General features: G+C 52.2%; 1 pseudogene; it reads right to left on the minus strand.

Moving 5' to 3' along the window:
• Positions 1-17076: 17076 nt before the first annotated feature.
• On the minus strand, positions 17077-17195 carry LOC122901314 (annotated as a pseudogene).
• Between the last annotated feature and the right edge of the window lie 602 nt (positions 17196-17797).

A 17797-nucleotide genomic window follows, 5' to 3' on the forward strand; every position in this document is an offset into this window, starting at 1 on the left:
CTGGTTTCAATTACACTGAATGTTGGACAACATGCCAACTTCAAGGTTTCTTGCCATGGGGAAGGAGTTCTTATTTCTGCATCATGTTCATTCCTGGGCAGTGACTGGTGATAAGGTCTAGGTTCTGAAGCCTGAAAACCGAGGTTGGGAAGAGATGGCGACCTATGGCCATGGCGGGTACGATATGCTCAGTGTGCAGCCAGCTTACTGGGTGTGGTTCGGGTGGTCCAGGCTCAGGTTTTGTCAGAAAGGGCAATAGTGCCCAGAGCAGCCTGTATAATTGGGGTACAGTCAAGTGGCGTGCAGGTTGATCCTCATTTGGGGTTTCTGGGTAGCCCCAGTGTGCAATATTTTTTTCTTTTGGAAGGCAGGCAGAGTGCTGCATTGCAGTTCTGGAATTGCCAAACTGTAGGGTTTTGGGCCAGGAGTGTGAGGACGGAAGTGTGAGAACACAAGCTAGGCTTAGGTTTCTGGACGAGGGCACATCAGGAACACTCTGCAGAGCTGAAATGAGATCTCGTGCATCTGAAGTCAGGGCGAGGATCAGACGATCGCTTAGGTTGGAGTTTCTGTCCCTGATGGCCCCTTCATGAAGTGGGGGGTGGATCACGACACCATTCAGCTTTTCACACGTTGGTAGTAGGAGATGCTCCAAACCACAAAGATTCTTCTTCAAGACCATTGAGACCTGTTGGTTGTCTCCAGGACTTCCCATACAGAATGATTCCGAGCAGAGTTCTAAGGATGGATGGCTGGGCAGCCGCCTCTCATTCCAATTGTCTCCTAGCAACAAGACAGGTTCAATCTGCTGGATCTGGTGGAGCAATTCAGGGGCCTGAGTTGAAATGGACTCTCCTGTGGATGGGTCCTAATGTGGGCTTTTGTCCATGGACACCTTGGAATGAGGCAGTGGCACGGGGTCCCTGATGGGCTCCCATAATCAGAGGCTTTGGCACAGCTCCAACGTGCAAGTTTCCCATGTAGAGATGAGATTTGTTCTGATGGGTGCCTCAAGTAACAGCCATATGCTGGTATTGGAATCCAGGCCTCTGAGGAGAGATGCCTGGAGGGGCCTCTTTGTTCCAATTTACCTCTGGGGACATCTGTCTACGGGTCTGAGTGCAGGTAGATCCTCAGATGGACTCATATTGCCCCTGTTTGTCCTGGGCAGCCACCACTATTGGGATGGCCTTGGGAAATTGGAGGTTTATCTTATTTGTAAGGTTGTGGCCAATAGAATTGGCAGAATTCCCTTGGAGAGGGCAGCTAGAGTCCTCAGGTTTGGCTCTAGGGGCCTGAGTCTGTAGGGTGTGTGGGCCAGGGCTGTGGGGACAGTTGTCTGAAAACACAAACTTGGCTTAGGTTTCGGGTCATAGGTATGGCAGGGCTGATCTAAGGCCCGTGAGGAGAATTCTTTGGGATATGAACAAAGGGCAAGTGTGAGGCCATTATTCAGGCTTTTGTTTCTGGACATTGTGTCACCAATGGCCGCCGAATGTCCGGGTGTCCTCATGGGCAATGGACGAATCTTCCCCTCTGGGGATTCGGCCCTATCCCAAGAGTTTGGGGTAATTTTGTGGGAAGGGAGGTGTCGGCTTTGTTTCTTTACCGCAGGTGTCCCACCAAAAGAAGAATTCCAGAGCAGAGCCCTAATGATTGGCAAATGAACAAACCAAACTCTGATTAAGAATGGGGGCTAGGGGCATGGTAGCCCCATATGCGGGCTTTTGGTCCAGCCACTGACAAGCCTTACTTGAGGACAGGATACACGCTGAGATTCACAATGGGTTTTTATGCCCAATGCAGCCCTCAAGCATGGTCTGGGCTTCATGGGCCATGCTGGTTTCTCCTACACTGAACTTTGGACAACATGCCCACCACAAGATTTCTTGCCAAGGGGAAGGAGGAGTTCTGATTTATGCATCACATTCACCCCTGGGCAGTGATTGGAGATAAGGTCTAGGTATGAAGCCTGAAAAACGAGGTTGGAAGAGATGACGACTTAAGGCCATGGCAGGTCCAATGTGCTCAGTGTGCGGCCAGCTGTCTGGGTTTAGGTCGGGAGGTCTGGGCTCAAGCTGTGTCAGACAAGACATTAGAAACCAGGGTAGATTGTATAATTGGGGTCTATTCGAGTTGAATGCAGGTTGATCCTCATTTGGAGTTTCTGGTTAGCCCCATAAGGCAACGTTTTCTTTCTGGAAGGCAAGCAGAGTGCTGCATTGTAGCTCCGGTATTGTCAGACTGGAGGACTTGGGGAGCAGATGTGTGAGGACAGAAATCTGAAAACAGAAGCTAGGCTTGTGTTTCAGGGCGGGGCATGGCAGGCACACTCTGCAGAGCTGAATCAAGATTGAATGCATCTGAATCAGGGCGAGTATCAGACGTTGCCTCGGGTTGTAGGTTCTAACCATGATGGCCTTTTCATGAAGGCCTTTTCATGAAGGGGTCAGAGCATCACGGGACAAAGGAGATGCTCCATGCAGCAAAGATTCCTTCTGCAGGATAATTGAGACGTGTTGGATGGCTCCAGGAACTCTCATACGGAATGACTCCAGAGCAGGGTTCTAAGGATGGAAGCCTGGGCAGTCTGCATCGCATTCCAATTGTCTTCTTGCAACAAGACAGGTTCGATCAGCTGGCTGAGGGGGAGTAAAGAGCATCCTGCAATGTGCTACAATGTGGGTTTGTGTCCATGGAGACCTTGGATTTGTGCTGTGGCACAGGGGCCCTGACGGATTCTCCTAACCGGAAATTTTGACTCAGCTCAAGCAAGCACGTTTCCCATGTGGAGATGAGATGTGTTCTGATGGGGCCCTCTAGAAACCCCATAGGCTGATATTGGAAGCCAGGCCTCTGGGGAGAGATGCCTTGAAACCAAAGCAATGGATCTGATTAGGGCCTAGGGGCCTGTCCAGTTCAATCTTCTTCTCTGGGGACATCTGTCTATGGGTCGGAGTGGAGGTAATTGCTCAGCTGGTGTCAGATGGACCCTGTTTGTCCTGGGCAGCCTACACTCTTGGGCTGGCCTCAGGGACTTTGGAGGTTTCTCCTAATTTGCAAGGTTGTGGCCAATGGAATGGGCAGAATTCCCTTGAAGGGGGCAGACACAGTCCTGTGGTGTGGATCCAGGGGTCCCAGCCTGGAGGTTGTGTGGACCAGGCCTGTGTGGACAGAAGTCTGAAAACACAAATTTGGCTTAGGTTTCTGGACATAGGTATGGCAGGCTGGATCTACAGACCATGAAGAGAACTGTTTGGGATATGAACAAAGGGCGAGTGTGAGGTGCTTTCTCAGGCTTTTGTCTCTGGATTTTGTATCAATTGTAGTCGTGGAATGTCAGGGTGGCCTCACGTGATATGGACGTGTGTCCCTCTCTGGGGATTTAGCCATATCCCAAGAATTTGGGGTCATTCTGGGGGATTGGAAGGAGTCCGTTCTGGTTTTCTTTTTTCTTTTTTTTTTTTTTTCCCCCACAGGTGTCCCACTAAAAGAGGAATTCCAGAGCAGAGCTCTGAGGGGGGCGACTGGACAACATGACCTCTAGTTAAGATTGGGAGCCTAGGGACATTTCAAGCCCCATATGCGATCTATGGGTCCAGCCACTGAGGGGAATTACTTGAGGACGGGGCTCACGCTGAGTGTCACTATGTGTGTTTGTGCCTAATGATGCCTTCTAGCATGGTCGGAGCTTCAAGGGCCATGCTGGTTTCTGCTACACTGAACAATGGACAACATAACAAGCAAAAGGTTTCTTGCCATCGGGAAAGAGTTCTGATTTCTGCATCACGTTCACCCCTTGGCAGGGTTTGGAGTTAAGGTCTATGTTCTGAAGCCTGAAAAGCTAGGTTGGGAAGAGATGACGAGCTAAGACCATGGCGGGTCTGATGTGCTCAGTGTGTGGTCGGCTGTCTGGGCGTCAGTCAGAAAGTCCGGGTTCAAGCTGTGTCAGACAGGACACTAGTGCCCAGGGTGGACTATATAATTGGGGTACAGTCGAGTGGCTTGCAGGTTGATCCTCATTTGAGGTCTCTGGGTAGCCCCAGAGGGCAATGTTTTTCTTCTGGTGGGCAGGCAGAATGCTGCATAATGGCTCCAGAATTGCCAAACAGGAGGGCTTGTGGGCCTGGAGTGTGAGGAGGGAAGTCTGAGAACACAAGCTAGACGTAGATTTGGGGCGAGGGCACTGAAGGCATACTCTACAGAGCTGAATCTAGATCTTGTATACCTAAAGTCAGGGGGAGGATCAGACGTTGACTCAGGTGGGAGTTTCTGTCCATGGTGGCCCCTCAGGAAGGGGGGTGGGGCAACACGAGGTCATGGAGTTTTTCCCTCTATGGGAGTTTTGAGATCCTCCAAACCAATAGAATTCCTTCTGCAGGACAATTGAGACACGTTGGATGACTTAAGGTTGTCCCATACGGAACAACTACAAAACAGTGTTCTAAACTTTGATGCCTGGGAAGCCCTCTTCATATTCCAATTGTCCCCTTTGAACAAGAGAAGTTCAATCTGATAGCTCTAGGGGAGCAACCAGAGGGGTGTGTGAAATGGACTCTCCTGCAGATGGTTCATGATATGGGTTTGAGTCCATGGAGACCTTGTAATGGGGCAGTGGTAATGGGGCCCTGAAGAATTCTCCTAACCAGAGGTTTTGACACAGCCCCAACAAGCAGGTTTCTTGTGGAGAGGAGATGTGTTCTGATCGGTGCCTCAGGAATCCCCTGTATGCTGGTATTGGAAACCAGTCCTCTGTGGCGATGCCTGGAAACCAAAGCAATGGATCCGATTAGGGACTAGAGGCCTGTCCGGTACAATCTTCTTCAAGGGGGATATCTGTCTACAGGTCTGAGTTGAGGTAGTTGCTTAGCTCGTGTCAGATCAACCCTGTTTGTCCTGGGGGGCCGACACTATTGGGATAGCCTCAGGCACTTTGGAGGTTTCTCCTAATTTGTATGGTTGTGGCCAATGGAATGGGCAGAATACCCTTGAGAAGGCATGCACAGTCCTGAGGTGTCACTCCAGGGGTCCCAAGCTGGAGGTTATGTGGGCCAGGGCTGTGGGGACAGAAGTCTGAAAACACAAACTTGGCTTAAGTTTGGGGATGTAGGTATGGCAGGGCAAATCTACAGACCGTGAGGAGAACTCTTTGGGATATGAACAAAGGGTGAGAGTGAGGCGCTTGCTCAGGCTTTTGTCTCTGGATTTTGTGTCACCAATGGGCGCAGAATGTCGAGGTGGCCTCATGGGCCATGGATGAGTCTCCATCTCTGGGGATTTGGTCCGATCACAGGAGTGTGGGGTGATTCTGTGGGATGGGAAGAGTCCGTTCTATTTTATTACCTCAGGTGTCCCACCAAAAGAGGGAAACCAGAGCATAGCCCTGCTGAGGGGCGAATGGACAAACCGAACTCTGATTAAGAATGGGGGCCTAATGGGCGCCTGGGTGGTTCAGTGGGTTAAGCCGCTGCCTTCAGCTCAAGTCATGATCTCAGGGTCCTGGGATCGAGTTCTGCATCAGGCTCTCTGCTCAGCAGGGAGCCTGCTTCTCTCTCTCTCTCTCTCTCTCTCTCTCTCTCTCTCTTTCTCACTCTGCCTGCCTCTCTGCCTACTTGTGATCTCTGTCTGTCAAATAAATAAATAAAATCTTAAAAAAAAAAGAATGGGGACCTAGTGGCATAACAAGCCCCATATGCGGGCCCTTGGTCCAGTGACTGACAAGCCTTACTTGAGGACAGGACTCACGCTGAGGGTCACAATGGGTGTTTCTGCCTAATGCAGCTCTCAAGAATGGGTGGGGCCTCATGGGCCATGCTGGTTTCTCCTACACTGAACATTGGAAAACATGCAAAACACTAGGATTCTTGCACGGGTAAGGAGGAGTTCTGATTTCGGCCTCACGTTCACCCTGGGCCTTGATTGGAGTTAAGGTCTACGTTATGAAGCCTGAAAAACAAGGTTGGGAAGGGATGACCACCTTAGGCCATGGCGTGTCCGATGTTCTCAGTGTGCAGCCAGCTGTATGGGTGTAGTTTGCGAGGTCCAGGCTCAAGCTGTGTCAGACAGGGCATTAGTGCTCAGGGTAGAATGTATAATTGGGGTACAATTGAGTTGCGTGCAGGTTGATCCTCATTTGGGGTCTCTGGGTAGCCACATAGGGCAACGTTTACCTTCTGGAGTGCAGGCAGAGTACTGCATTGTGGCTCCAGAATTGCCATCCTGAGGGCTTGTGGGCCAAGAGTTTGAGGATGGAAGTCTGAGAACACAAGCTAGGCATGGGTTTCGGGGCAAGGGCACGGCAGGCACACTATGCAGAGCTGAATTGAGATCTCGTGCATCTGAATTCAGGGCGAGGATCAGATTGGCTCAGGTTGGAGTTTCTGTCCATGATGGCCCCTTCATGAAGGGGCGGGGCATCACGAGGCCATGGAGATTTTCCCACGATGGGAGTTGTGAGATTCTCCAAACCGCAAGGATAACTTCTGCAGGACCATTGAGAACTGTTGGATGGCACCAGGACATCCCATAGGGATGACTCCAGAGCAGGGTTCTAAGGATGGATGCCTGGGCTGCCCGCCTAGCATTCCAATTGTCTCCTTGCAATAATACAGGTTCGATCTGCTGGATCTGGGGGAGCAACCGAGGGTGCTGAGCTGAAATGGACTCTCCTTCACATGGGTCATAATGTGGGTTTGTGTCCACGGGGACCGTGGAATGGGGTGGTGGCACCAGGGTCCTGAAGGTTTCTACTAACCATAGTTTTTTTTCACAGCTCCCACGTGCAAGTTTCCCATATGGAGACAAGATTTGTTCTGATGGGTGCCTCAGGAAAGCCCCATATGTGGCTATTGGAAACCAGGCCTCCAAGGAGAGATGTCTGGAAACCAAAGCAAAGGATCTGATGAGGTCCTAGGGGCCTGTTCCTTTCAATCTTCCTCTCTGGGGACATCTGTCTCCGGGTCTGAGTGAAGGGAGGTGCTCAGCTGGTGGCAGATAGCCCCTGTTTGTCCCAGCCAGCTTACACTCTTAGATAGCCTTGGGGACATTGGAGGTTTTTCCTAATTTGTTCTGATTGGTGCCACCCCGACATTCCATGACCATCATTGACACAAAATCCAGACAAAAACCTGAGCAAGCACCTCACACTCGCCCTTTCTTCATATCCCGAAGAGTTCTTATGATCTGTAGATCGGGCCTGCCATATCTACATCCTCAAACCTAAGCTGAGTTGCTGTTTTCAGACTTATGTCCTCACAGACCTGGTCCACACACTCTCCAGGCTGGGGCCCCTCGAGCCACACCTCAGGACTGTGTGTGCCCTCTAAAAGGGAATTCTCCCATTCCATTGGCCCCAACCATACAAATTAGGAGAAAACTCCAAAGTCCCTGGGGCCATCCCAATAGTGTAGGCCGCCTGGGACAAACAGGGGCGATCTGACATCTGCTGAGCAGCTAGCTCTACACAGACCTGGAGACAGATGTCCACAGAGAAGAAGATTGAACTGGAAAGGAACCTAGGCCCTAATCAGATCCATTGCATTGGTTTCCAGCCATCCCTCCTCAGATGCCTGGTTTTCAATACCAGCATATGGGGGTTTCCAGAGGCACCCATCAGAACAAATCTCATCTCCACATTGGAAACATAATCTTTGGAGCTCTGTGAAAACCTCTGGTTGGGAAAATCCTTCAGGGCCCTGGATCCACCGCCCATTCCAAGGTCTCTATGGACACAAATGCACAATATGACACATCCTCAGGAGAGTCCATTTCAACTCACCCCCCTCGGTTGCTCCACCAGAGCCAGCAGATCGAACCTGCCTTGTCACTAGGAAGTAATTGGAAAGTGAGACAGGAAACCACACATCCATCCTTAGAATCTTGCTCTGGAGTCATTCCGTATGGGACCTCCGGAAGCAATCAAACAATCCTCGAGAGTCCTACAGAAGGAATCCTTGCTGTTTTAGCATCTCACAACTCCCATCGTGGGAATACCTACATGGACTCTTGAGAACCGCCCCCTTCATGAAGAGGCCATCAGGTACAGAAACTCCAACCTGAGCCAAAGACTGATCCATGCCCTAGGCCCCCATTCTAAACCAGTGGTCGGGTTGTCCAGTCACCCATCCCCATGGCTCTCCTCTGGAATCCATCTTTTGATGGGACTCTTAAGGTAAAAAAACAGAAAGGACTCCTCCCATTCTAAAGAATGACAGCTAACTCTTGGGATCGGGCCAAAAGTCCAGAGAAGGATACACGTACATGGCCAATGAAGCCACCTCGACATTCAACGCCTATTTTTGACACAAAATCCAGAGACAAAAGCTTGAGGAAGCACCTCACATTCGCCCTTTGTTCATATCACAAAGAGTTCTCCTCACCATCTGTAGATTGTGCCTTCCATACCTACGTCCCCAATCCTAAGTCGAGTTTGTGTTTTCAGACTTCTGTCCACACAGCCCTGGCCCACACACACTCCAGGATGGGGCCCCTGGATCCACACCTCAGGTCTGTGCCTGCCCTCTCCAAGGGAATTCTGCCCATTTCATTGGTCCCAACACTACAGATTAGGAGAAGCCTCCAATAAATCCAAGGCCATCCCAATACTGTGGGCCACCTGGGAAAAACAGGGTCGATCTGACACAAGCTTAGCAACTACCTCCACTCAGACCGGTAGACAGATGTCCCCAGAGAAGATTGAACCAGACACGCCCTTAGGCCTTAATTGGATCCATTGCTTTGGTTTCCAGGCATCTCTCCACAGAAGCCTGGTTTCCCAGTCCAGCATATGGGGATTTCCTGACATACTAATCAGAAAAAAATGTACTCTCCAAATGGGAAATTTGCTCTTCAGAGCTGTGTCAAAACCTCCACTTAGGAGAATCCTTCAAGGCCCCGTAGTCACCACCCCATGCTAAGGTCTCCATGGACACAAACCCACAATATGACCCATCCTCTGGAGAGTCCATTTCAACTCAGCCCACTCAGTTGCTCTCCCACAGACAACAGATCGAACCTATCTTGTCGTTAGGAGATAATTGGAATGTGAGACAGGCTGCCCATGCATCCATCCTTAGAACCCTGCTCTGGAATTGTTCTGTTTGGGACGTCCTGGAGCCATCCAACAGTTCTCAACAGTCCCACAGAAGGAATCCTTGAAGTTTGGAGAATCTCACAACTCCCATCATGGGAGTACCTCTGTGGCCTCTTAGATCCTCCCCTTCATGAACGGACCATCATGGACGGAAACTCCAACCTGAGCCAGCGTCTGATCCTCTCCCTGACTTCAAATGCATGAGATCTCGGTTCAGCTTTGCATAGTGTGCCTTCCATGCCCTCGCCCCAAAACCCAAGCCTAGCTTATACACTCAGACTTCTTTCCTCACACTCCTGACCCACAAGACATCCAGTATGGGAATTCTGGAGCCACACTGCAGCACTCTGCCTGCCTTCCAGATGAAAAACTTTGCCATATGGGGCTACCAAGAAATCCCAAATGGGAATCAACTTACACGCCACTTGACTGTACCCCGATTTTACAGTCTACCCTGGGCACTAATGCCCAGTCTGACACAGCCTGAGCTCGGACCTCCTGACTGAAACACAGACAGCTGACCACACACTGAAGACATCGGACCTGCCATGGCCTTAGGTCATCATCTCTTCCCACCCTTGGTTTTCTGACTTCAGAACCTAGACCTTATCTTTAATCACTGCCCAGGGGCGAACGTGATGCAGACATCAGTACTCTGCCTTCCCCATGGCTAGAAACCTTGTGGTTGGCATATTGTCCAATGATCAGTATAGGAGAAACCAGCGTGGCCCATGAGGCCCCGTCCATGCTTGAGTGCCACGTTTGGCACAAACACGAATTGTGACCCTCAGCATGATCCCTTTCCTCAAGTAAGACCTTTCAGTGGCTGAACGAGAGCCCGCTTATGGTGCTTCCATGCCCCTAGCCCCAAATCTTAACCAGAAGTCGGGTTGTCCAGTTGACCCTCTCCAGGGCTCTGTTCTGGAACCCATCTTTTGGTGTGAATCCTGAGATGAAAAAACAGGAAGGACTGCTTCCATCCCACAGAATTACAGAATACTCTTGGAATTGGGCCAAATCCCCAGAAAGGGAGACTCATCCATGGCCCACGAGGCCACCTCGACATTTCACGGCCATCGGTGACACAAGAGAGGAAAGCCTGAGTAAGTACCTCACAGCTGCACTTTGTTCATATCCCAAATAGTTCTCTTCAAGGTCTGTAGATCGGGCCTGCCTAACCTAGCTCCCAAACCTAAGCTGATTTTGTGTTTTCAGACTTCTGTCCCCAGAGCTCTGGCCCACACATCCTCCAGGCTGGGGCCCCTGGAGCCACAACTTAGGATTGTGCCTGCCCTCTCCAAGGGAATTCTGCCCATTCCATTGGCCAAACCCTAAAGATTAGGAGAAACCTCCAAAGTCGCTGAGGCAATCCCAATAGTGTAGGCTGCCCGGTAGAAACAGTGTTGATCTGACAGCAGTGGAATAACTACCTCCACTCAGACCAATAGACAGATTTCCCCAGAGAAATAGATTCAACTGGACAGGCCCCTAGGCCCTAACCAAATCCATTGCTTTGGTTTCCAGGCATCTCTCCTCAGAGGCCTGGTCTTCAATACCAGTATATAGGGGTGTCTGAGGCAATGATCAGAACAAATCTCATCACCACCTGGGGAACTTGCTCATTGGAGCTGTCTCAAAACCACCACTTAGGAGAAACCTTCAGTGCTCCGGTGCCAACGCCCCATTCCAAGGTGTCCATGAACACAAACACACATTATGAGCCATCCGCAGGAGAGTCCATTTCATCTCAGACCCCTCGGTTGTTCCCCCAGAGCCAAGAGATCAAACTTGTCTTGTTGAGAGGATACAATTTGATTGCGGGGCAGGCTGTCCAGGCATCCATCCTTAGAACCCTGCTCTGGAGTCATTCCTTATGGGAGGTCCTAGAGCCATTCAACAGGTCTCAATTGTCCCACAGAAAGAAACCTTGCAGTTTGAAGATTCTCACAACTCCCATCAAAGGAAAACCTTCATGGCCTCGAGATGCCCTGCCCCCTTCATGAAGGGGCCATCATGGACAGAAACTCCAACCTGACCCTATGTCTGATCCTTGCCCTACTTCAGATGCATGAGATCTCAATTCAGCTCTGCAGTGTGTGCCTGCCATGCCCTCTCCCCAAAACCCAAGCTTAGTTTGTGTTTTCAGACTTCTGTCCTCACACTCCTGGCCCATAATCCCTCCTGTTCGGCAATTCTGGAGCCACAATGCAGCACTCTACCTGCCCTCCAGAAGAAAAACTTTGCTTTATGGGGCTACCCAGAAACCAGAAATGAGGATCAACCTGCACGCCACTCGATGGTACCCCAATTATACAGTCTACCCTGGGCATTAATGCCCTGTCTGACACAGCCTGATCCCAAACCTCCCGAACGACACCCAGACAGCTGGCCTCACACTGAGCACATTGGACCTGCCATGGACTTAGTTTGTCATCTCTTCCCAGCCATGGTTTTCAGGCTTCAGAACCTAGACCTTATCTCCCATCTCTGCCCAGGGGTGAACGTGATGCAGAAATCAGAACTCCTCCTTCCCCATGACAAGAAACTTGTTGTTGGCATGTTGTCCAACGTTCAGTGTAGGAGAAACCAGCATCTTACATGAGGCTCTCCCCATGCTTGAAGGCTGCGTTTGGCACAAACAAATATTGTGACCCTCAGTGTGAGCTCTGTTTTCAAATAAGCCCTCTCACTGGCTGGACCAATAGCCTGAATATGGAGTTTGCCATGCTCCTGTGCCTCCAATCTTAACCAGAGGTCAGTTTGTCCAGTAGCCCCTTCCCAGGGCTCTGTTCTGTAATCCCTTCTTTGGTGGGACACCTGAGGTTTAAAAATAGAAAGGACTTTTTCCATCCCACAGAATGAACACAAGCTCTTCGGATATGGCCCAATTTCTAGAGTTGGAGACACGTCCATAGCCCATGAGGCCACACCAACATTCCACGGCCATCGTTGATACAAAATCCAGACAAAAGCCTCAGCAAGTGCCTCACTCTCGCTCTTTGTTCATATCCCGAAGAGTTCTCACGGTCTGTAGATCAGGCCTGCCATACCTTCATCCCCAAACCTAATCCAAATTTGTGTTTTCAGGCTTCATGTGTCACCACAGCCCTGGCCCACACACCCTCCAGGCTGGGGTCTCTGGAGCCACAGCTCAGGACTGTGCCTGCCCGCTCCAAAGGAAGTCTTCCCATTCCATTGGCCACAACTGTACAAAGTACAGGAACCTCCAAAATCCCCAAAATTATCCCAATGGTGTAGGTCGCCTGGGACAAACAGGAGTGATCTGCCACCAGCTGAACAAACACCTCCACTCAGAACTGTAGGCAGATATCCCCAGTGAAAAACATTGACGTGACAGAACCCTAGACCCCAATCAGATCCATTGCTTTGGTTTCCAATTATCGCTCCCCACAGGCTTCGTTTCCAATACCAGCATATGGGTTACTTTTTTTTTTCCAATTTATTTATTTTCAGAAAAACAGTATTCATTATTTTTTCACCACACCCAGTGCTCCATGCAAGCCGTGCCCTTTATAATACCCACCACCTGGTACCCCAACCTCCCACCCCCCCCGCCACTTCAAACCCCTCAGACTGTTTTTCAGAGTCCATAGTCTCTCATGGTTCACCTCCCCTTCCAATTTACCCAAATTCCCTACTCCTCTCTAACGCATATGGGGTTTCTTGAGGCACTGATCAGAACAAATGTCATCTGCACATGTTAATCGTGCTGTTTGGAGCTGTATCAAAACCCCAAGTTAGGAAAATCTTTCAGGGCCCTGGTGCCACTGCCCCATTCCAAGGTCTCCATGGACACAAATCCACATTATGACCCATCCACAGGAGAGTCCATTTCGACTCAGACCCCTCGGTTGCTCCCCCAGACCAAGCAGATCAAACATATCTTTTTGCTAGGAGAAAATTGGAATGTGAGGCATTCTGCCCAGGCATCCATCCTTAGAACACTGCTCTGGAGTCATTTCCTATGGGACGTCCTGGAGCCATCCAGCAGGTCTCAATTGTACCACAGAAGGAATCCTTGCAGTTTGGAGCATCTCACAATACCCATCATGGGAAAACCTCAATGGCGTCCTGATGCCCCCCACCCTTCATGAAGGGGCCATCATGGACAGAAACTCCAATGTGAGCCAATGTCTGATCCTCGCCCTGACTTCAGATGCACGAGATCTCAATTTAGCTCTGCAGAGTGTGCCTGCCCTGCCCTTGCCCCGAAACCTAAGACTAGCTTGTACTCTCAGGATTTTGTCCTCACACTCCTGGCCAAAATGCCCTCCACTTTGGGAATTCTGGAGACACAATGCAGCACTCTGCTTGTCCTCCAGAATAAAAACTTTAACCAATGGGGCTACACAGAAACCTCAAATGAGGATCAACCGGCAGGCCACTCAACTGTACCCCAATTATACAGCCTACCCTGGCCACTAATTCCCTGTCTGAAACAGCCTGAGCCTGGAACTCCCATGGACACCAAGACATCATGCTGCACACTGAGCACATGGCACCTGCCATGTACTTAGGTCTTTGTTAGGGTCCATGATCAAAGGAACGAGACTGATACAAAGCGAAGGTCAAGCAAAGCTTTATTTCGCGCCAAGCATCATGAATCGCACTGACCGGTCAGGGCTTTCTTTTATAAAAGATGACAACTTTGACCCCGGCGAGCCTACTCCCAATGAGGTTGCTGACATCTAGGTCGTTTCTCACTGTGTCACTGCTGAGGGTCCTGGAGTGCGGGGCAGGGCCGCTGGCACCGCAGGCGTCAAGGGACCGCTGACAACTGGACCGCAGATGTCTCAGGACCGCAGGCATAGAGGGACCGCTGACAACTGGACCGCAGATGTCTCAGGACCGCAGGCGTCGAGGGACCGCTGACAACTGGACCGCAGATGTCTCAGGACCGCAGGCGTCGAGGGACCGCTGACAACTGGACCGCAGATGTCTCAGGACCGCAGGCGTCGAGGGAACGCTGACAACTGGACCGCAGATGTCTCAGGACCGCAGGCGTCGAGGGAACGCTGACAACTGGACCGCAGATGTCTCAGGACCGCAGGCGTCGAGGGAACGCTGACAACTGGACCGCAGATGTCTCAGGACCGCAGGCGTCGAGGGACCGCTGACAACTGGACGGCAGATGTCTCAGGACCGCAGGCGTCGAGGGAACGCTGACAACTGGACCGCAGATGTCTCAGGACTGCAGGCGTCAAGGGAACGCTGACAACTGGACCGCAGATGTCTCAGGACCGCAGGCATAGAGGGACCGCTGACAACTGGACGGCAGATGTCTCAGGACCGCAGGCGTCGAGGGACCGCTGACAACTGGACCGCAGACGACTGGACTGCTGGGCCGCCGGAGGCTGCAGGCTGCAGGCGATGGCTCGGGGCCGCCGCCGGAGGCTGGAAGCTGCAGGCGGCGGTGCTCGGGGCCGCCGCGGCGGCGCTCGGGGCCGCCGCCAGAGGATGGAAGCTGCAGGCGGCGGCGCTCGGGGCCGCCGCCGGAGGCTTGAAGCTGCAGGCGGCGGCGCTCGGGGCCGCCGCCGGAGGATGGAAGCTGCAGGCGGCGGCGCTCGGGGCCGCCGCCGGAGGATGGAAGCTGCAGGCGGCGGCGCTCGGGGCTGCCGCCGGAGGCTGCACGCTGCAGGCGGCGGCGCTCGGGGCCGCCGCCGGAGGCTGCACGCTGCAGGTGGCGGCCCGGCGCCGCCGCCGAGGCTGGAGGCTGCCGGGGGCCGCTCGGGGCCGCCGGAGGCTGCAGGCGGCGGCGCTCGGGGCCGCCGCCGGAGGATGGAAGCTGCAGGCGGCGGCGCTCGGGGCCGCCGCCGGAGGATGGAAGCTGCAGGCGGCAGCGCTCGGGGCCGCCGCCGGAGGCTGCAGGCGGCGGCGCTCGGGGCCGCCGCCGGAGGATGCAGGCGGCGGCGCTCGGGGCTGCCGCCGGAGGCTGCACGCTGCAGGCGGTGGCTCGGCGCCGCCGCCGAGGCTGGAGGCTGCCGGCGGCGGCTGGGGGCCGCCGGAGGCTGGAGGCTGGACCGCCAAACGCGGTTATAGCTCTTACAAGAGCTGTTACAGCTCTTCTATACACCGTTGACTCCCCTGCTCTTCTGCGACTTCCACCGCTCTCCGCTCCACTTCACCGCTCTCCGCCGACTTCACCGCTCTCCGCCGACTTCACCGCTGTCCGCCGACTTCACCGCTCTCCACGGACTTTACTGCTCTCCGCCGACTCCATCCCTCCTGTAGCAGCCGCTGCTCTCCTGCAGCAGCCCCCGGCCCTCCTGCAGGAGCCCCCGGCCCTCCTGCAGGAGCCCCCCTTGGCAGCCTGGCAGAGCAACCTTTATGGGGGTGGTTGAGCCCCGCCCCTACACAGGTGGCCAATTGAATTTCAACCTTCCCAGTGGATATACATACGGCCTACTGATTGGATGACTCCACTCAGTCTGCCCCACCCTTACATTCCCCCCTTTTCTTTGGAGATTAGTCAAATCCTTGACTTTTCAGATGGTTCTATGTTATTTCAAGCATATAAGGTAAATATTTTGTCATTTCTTTAGTATAGCAACAATACACTCACAGTTTCTTTAGTCTTAGTTTCAGTCCATGGTCAGCAGGGTCCTTTGGCTGCATTTCCCATTTCTGGAGGGCATCCTTACTCTCAGCTGTTTGACATGACCCGCATGAACCCAGGCCCTGATGCCTTCCACTTTTACTGCCGTGGGGGTGGTTAGGATAACAGTAAATGGTCCCTTCCAACGAGGCTCCAAATTCCCCACTTGATAGCGACGTATCCAAACCAAGTCCCCGGGTTGGTAAGGATGTGGTTCCACCGTCTCTGTTCCAGTATAGGCAGTTTGGATCCCTTCTTTTTAAGACAGATTGTAATGCCTGCAGTGACTGGGGTATAGACTGATCAGTCATTTCTGCTAGGGCAACCTCCTGTAACCTAGGACAGAGCTCCCAAACATTATTTTAAATGGGGTCACCTTGTTTATTACATCGTGCCCTGAGAGTAAAAGGAAGGAGATTTTCTATCCACCGCCAGCCTCCAGAATTAACTTTGTCAAGGTCTTTTCGAGAGTCTGGTTCATTCTCCTTGCTCAGAGCTCTGGGGCCAGTAGGCACACTGTAGTTTCCAGTTAGTGCCTGTGGCCTTGGCCATCTGTAGTGCCTTGGTGAATGCAATCAGCTTTGCTTTTCCACCGAGATCCTATTTGGCAGGGCTGACATCCAGAGTCTCTGCCCAGGAGAAACCATTGCAGCCCCCGCATACCTCTTTTCCACTGACCATGTAACTACTCCCTTCTGTGAACAGAGTCATTTCCGCATCCGGGAGGGGAGTGTCTCTGAGATCCGGCCTTATTCCTGTGACTTGGGTTAAGACCTCCCCACAGTCGTGTGGTCAGCTAGCTCTTCTGGCAGCAGTGTGGCTGGATTTAGCACTGCTGGGGGTCGGAAGGCCACTTTTGGTTCATTGAGGAGAAGGGCCTGATACCCCGTTACCCGGGCGTTCGTCATCCATCGGTCTGGTGGAGTCCGGAGAAGGCCCTTGATAACGTGGGTGGTGGTCAATATGAGATTTTGACCCAGAGTCAATTTGCATGCATCCTTGACCAGGAGGGCCATGGCAGCAATTATGCAGAAGCAAAGGGGGAACCCAGCTGCTACTGGATCTAGTTTCTTGTTAAGATAGACCACTGGCCTTCACCATACCCTAGAGTCTGAGTCAAAACTTCTTTAGTCAGCCCTGCCTTCACATACAAGTGGAAGGGCTTGGTAACATCTGGGATGACCAATGCTGGGGCACACAGTAAGGCTCTTTGTAATTCCCGAAATGCTCCTTCTGCCTCAGCTGTCCACACTCTACCATAGTGAGTCCTCCCTTAGCCAGTTCGTAGAGAGGTTGTGCCATCTCCGTGAAGGTAGCATCCACAGCCTGCAGTAGCCCACCGTCCCAAGAAATTCCCTCTTGGAGATCAAAGCAAAAGCAACCGGTATTCCCTGGCAGTCTTCCATCCAAGTACTAACCAGGCCCGACCCTTCTTAGCTTCCAAGATCAGACGAGATCTGGCGCCTTCAGGGTGGTATGGCCGTAGACAATCATAAGGTTCTTACCCGATATTCTCAGATGAGTGTACGTGACACCCTATATAACATGGAACCGTCCTCCCCTTGCTGGAGGAAGCTGAACTTTCTCATACCCTACTGTTACCTTAATTTGTCCAGGCTTGGTTAGCTACCATATCTCTCTCGTTCATAGTTACATTGGCCCCCGGCCTTCTTGGGCTACTGATGCCTTGTGGTCATACCCATTCTGTACAAAGGAGGAGGTAGTGGAGGGTTTCTAAGTGCTTGGAACAGAATGATGTTTCAGACAGATGGACATGTTGTTCAAAGATGCAGAGGCTGCAGAGAGCCAGCATATTCAGAAACGTGCCAGCAGCTGCACGTGTATCAATCGGGCCAGGTCCCTGGCAGCCTCCGATGGCCAAGATTTGAAGCCTTGACTCCCGAGCTCCTCCCATAGGCCCTTGTGTGACCCATTGAGTCCAGACATCAGAGAAGAGGGACGAGCAGCTCACGGAGTTTCAGAGAGTTTTCTTCCTCTTGGAAGATGGCTTCCTAGACTCAAAGTGGACCCTCAGGCTCTCGTTTTTCTAGGGCTGAGAGCCAACACAGAGGTGCTAAGCAGAGTCCAAA

This window comes from Neovison vison, chromosome 2 (genome assembly GCF_020171115.1).
Source record: "Neovison vison isolate M4711 chromosome 2, ASM_NN_V1, whole genome shotgun sequence".
Classification (NCBI taxonomy): Eukaryota; Metazoa; Chordata; class Mammalia; order Carnivora; family Mustelidae; genus Neogale; species Neogale vison.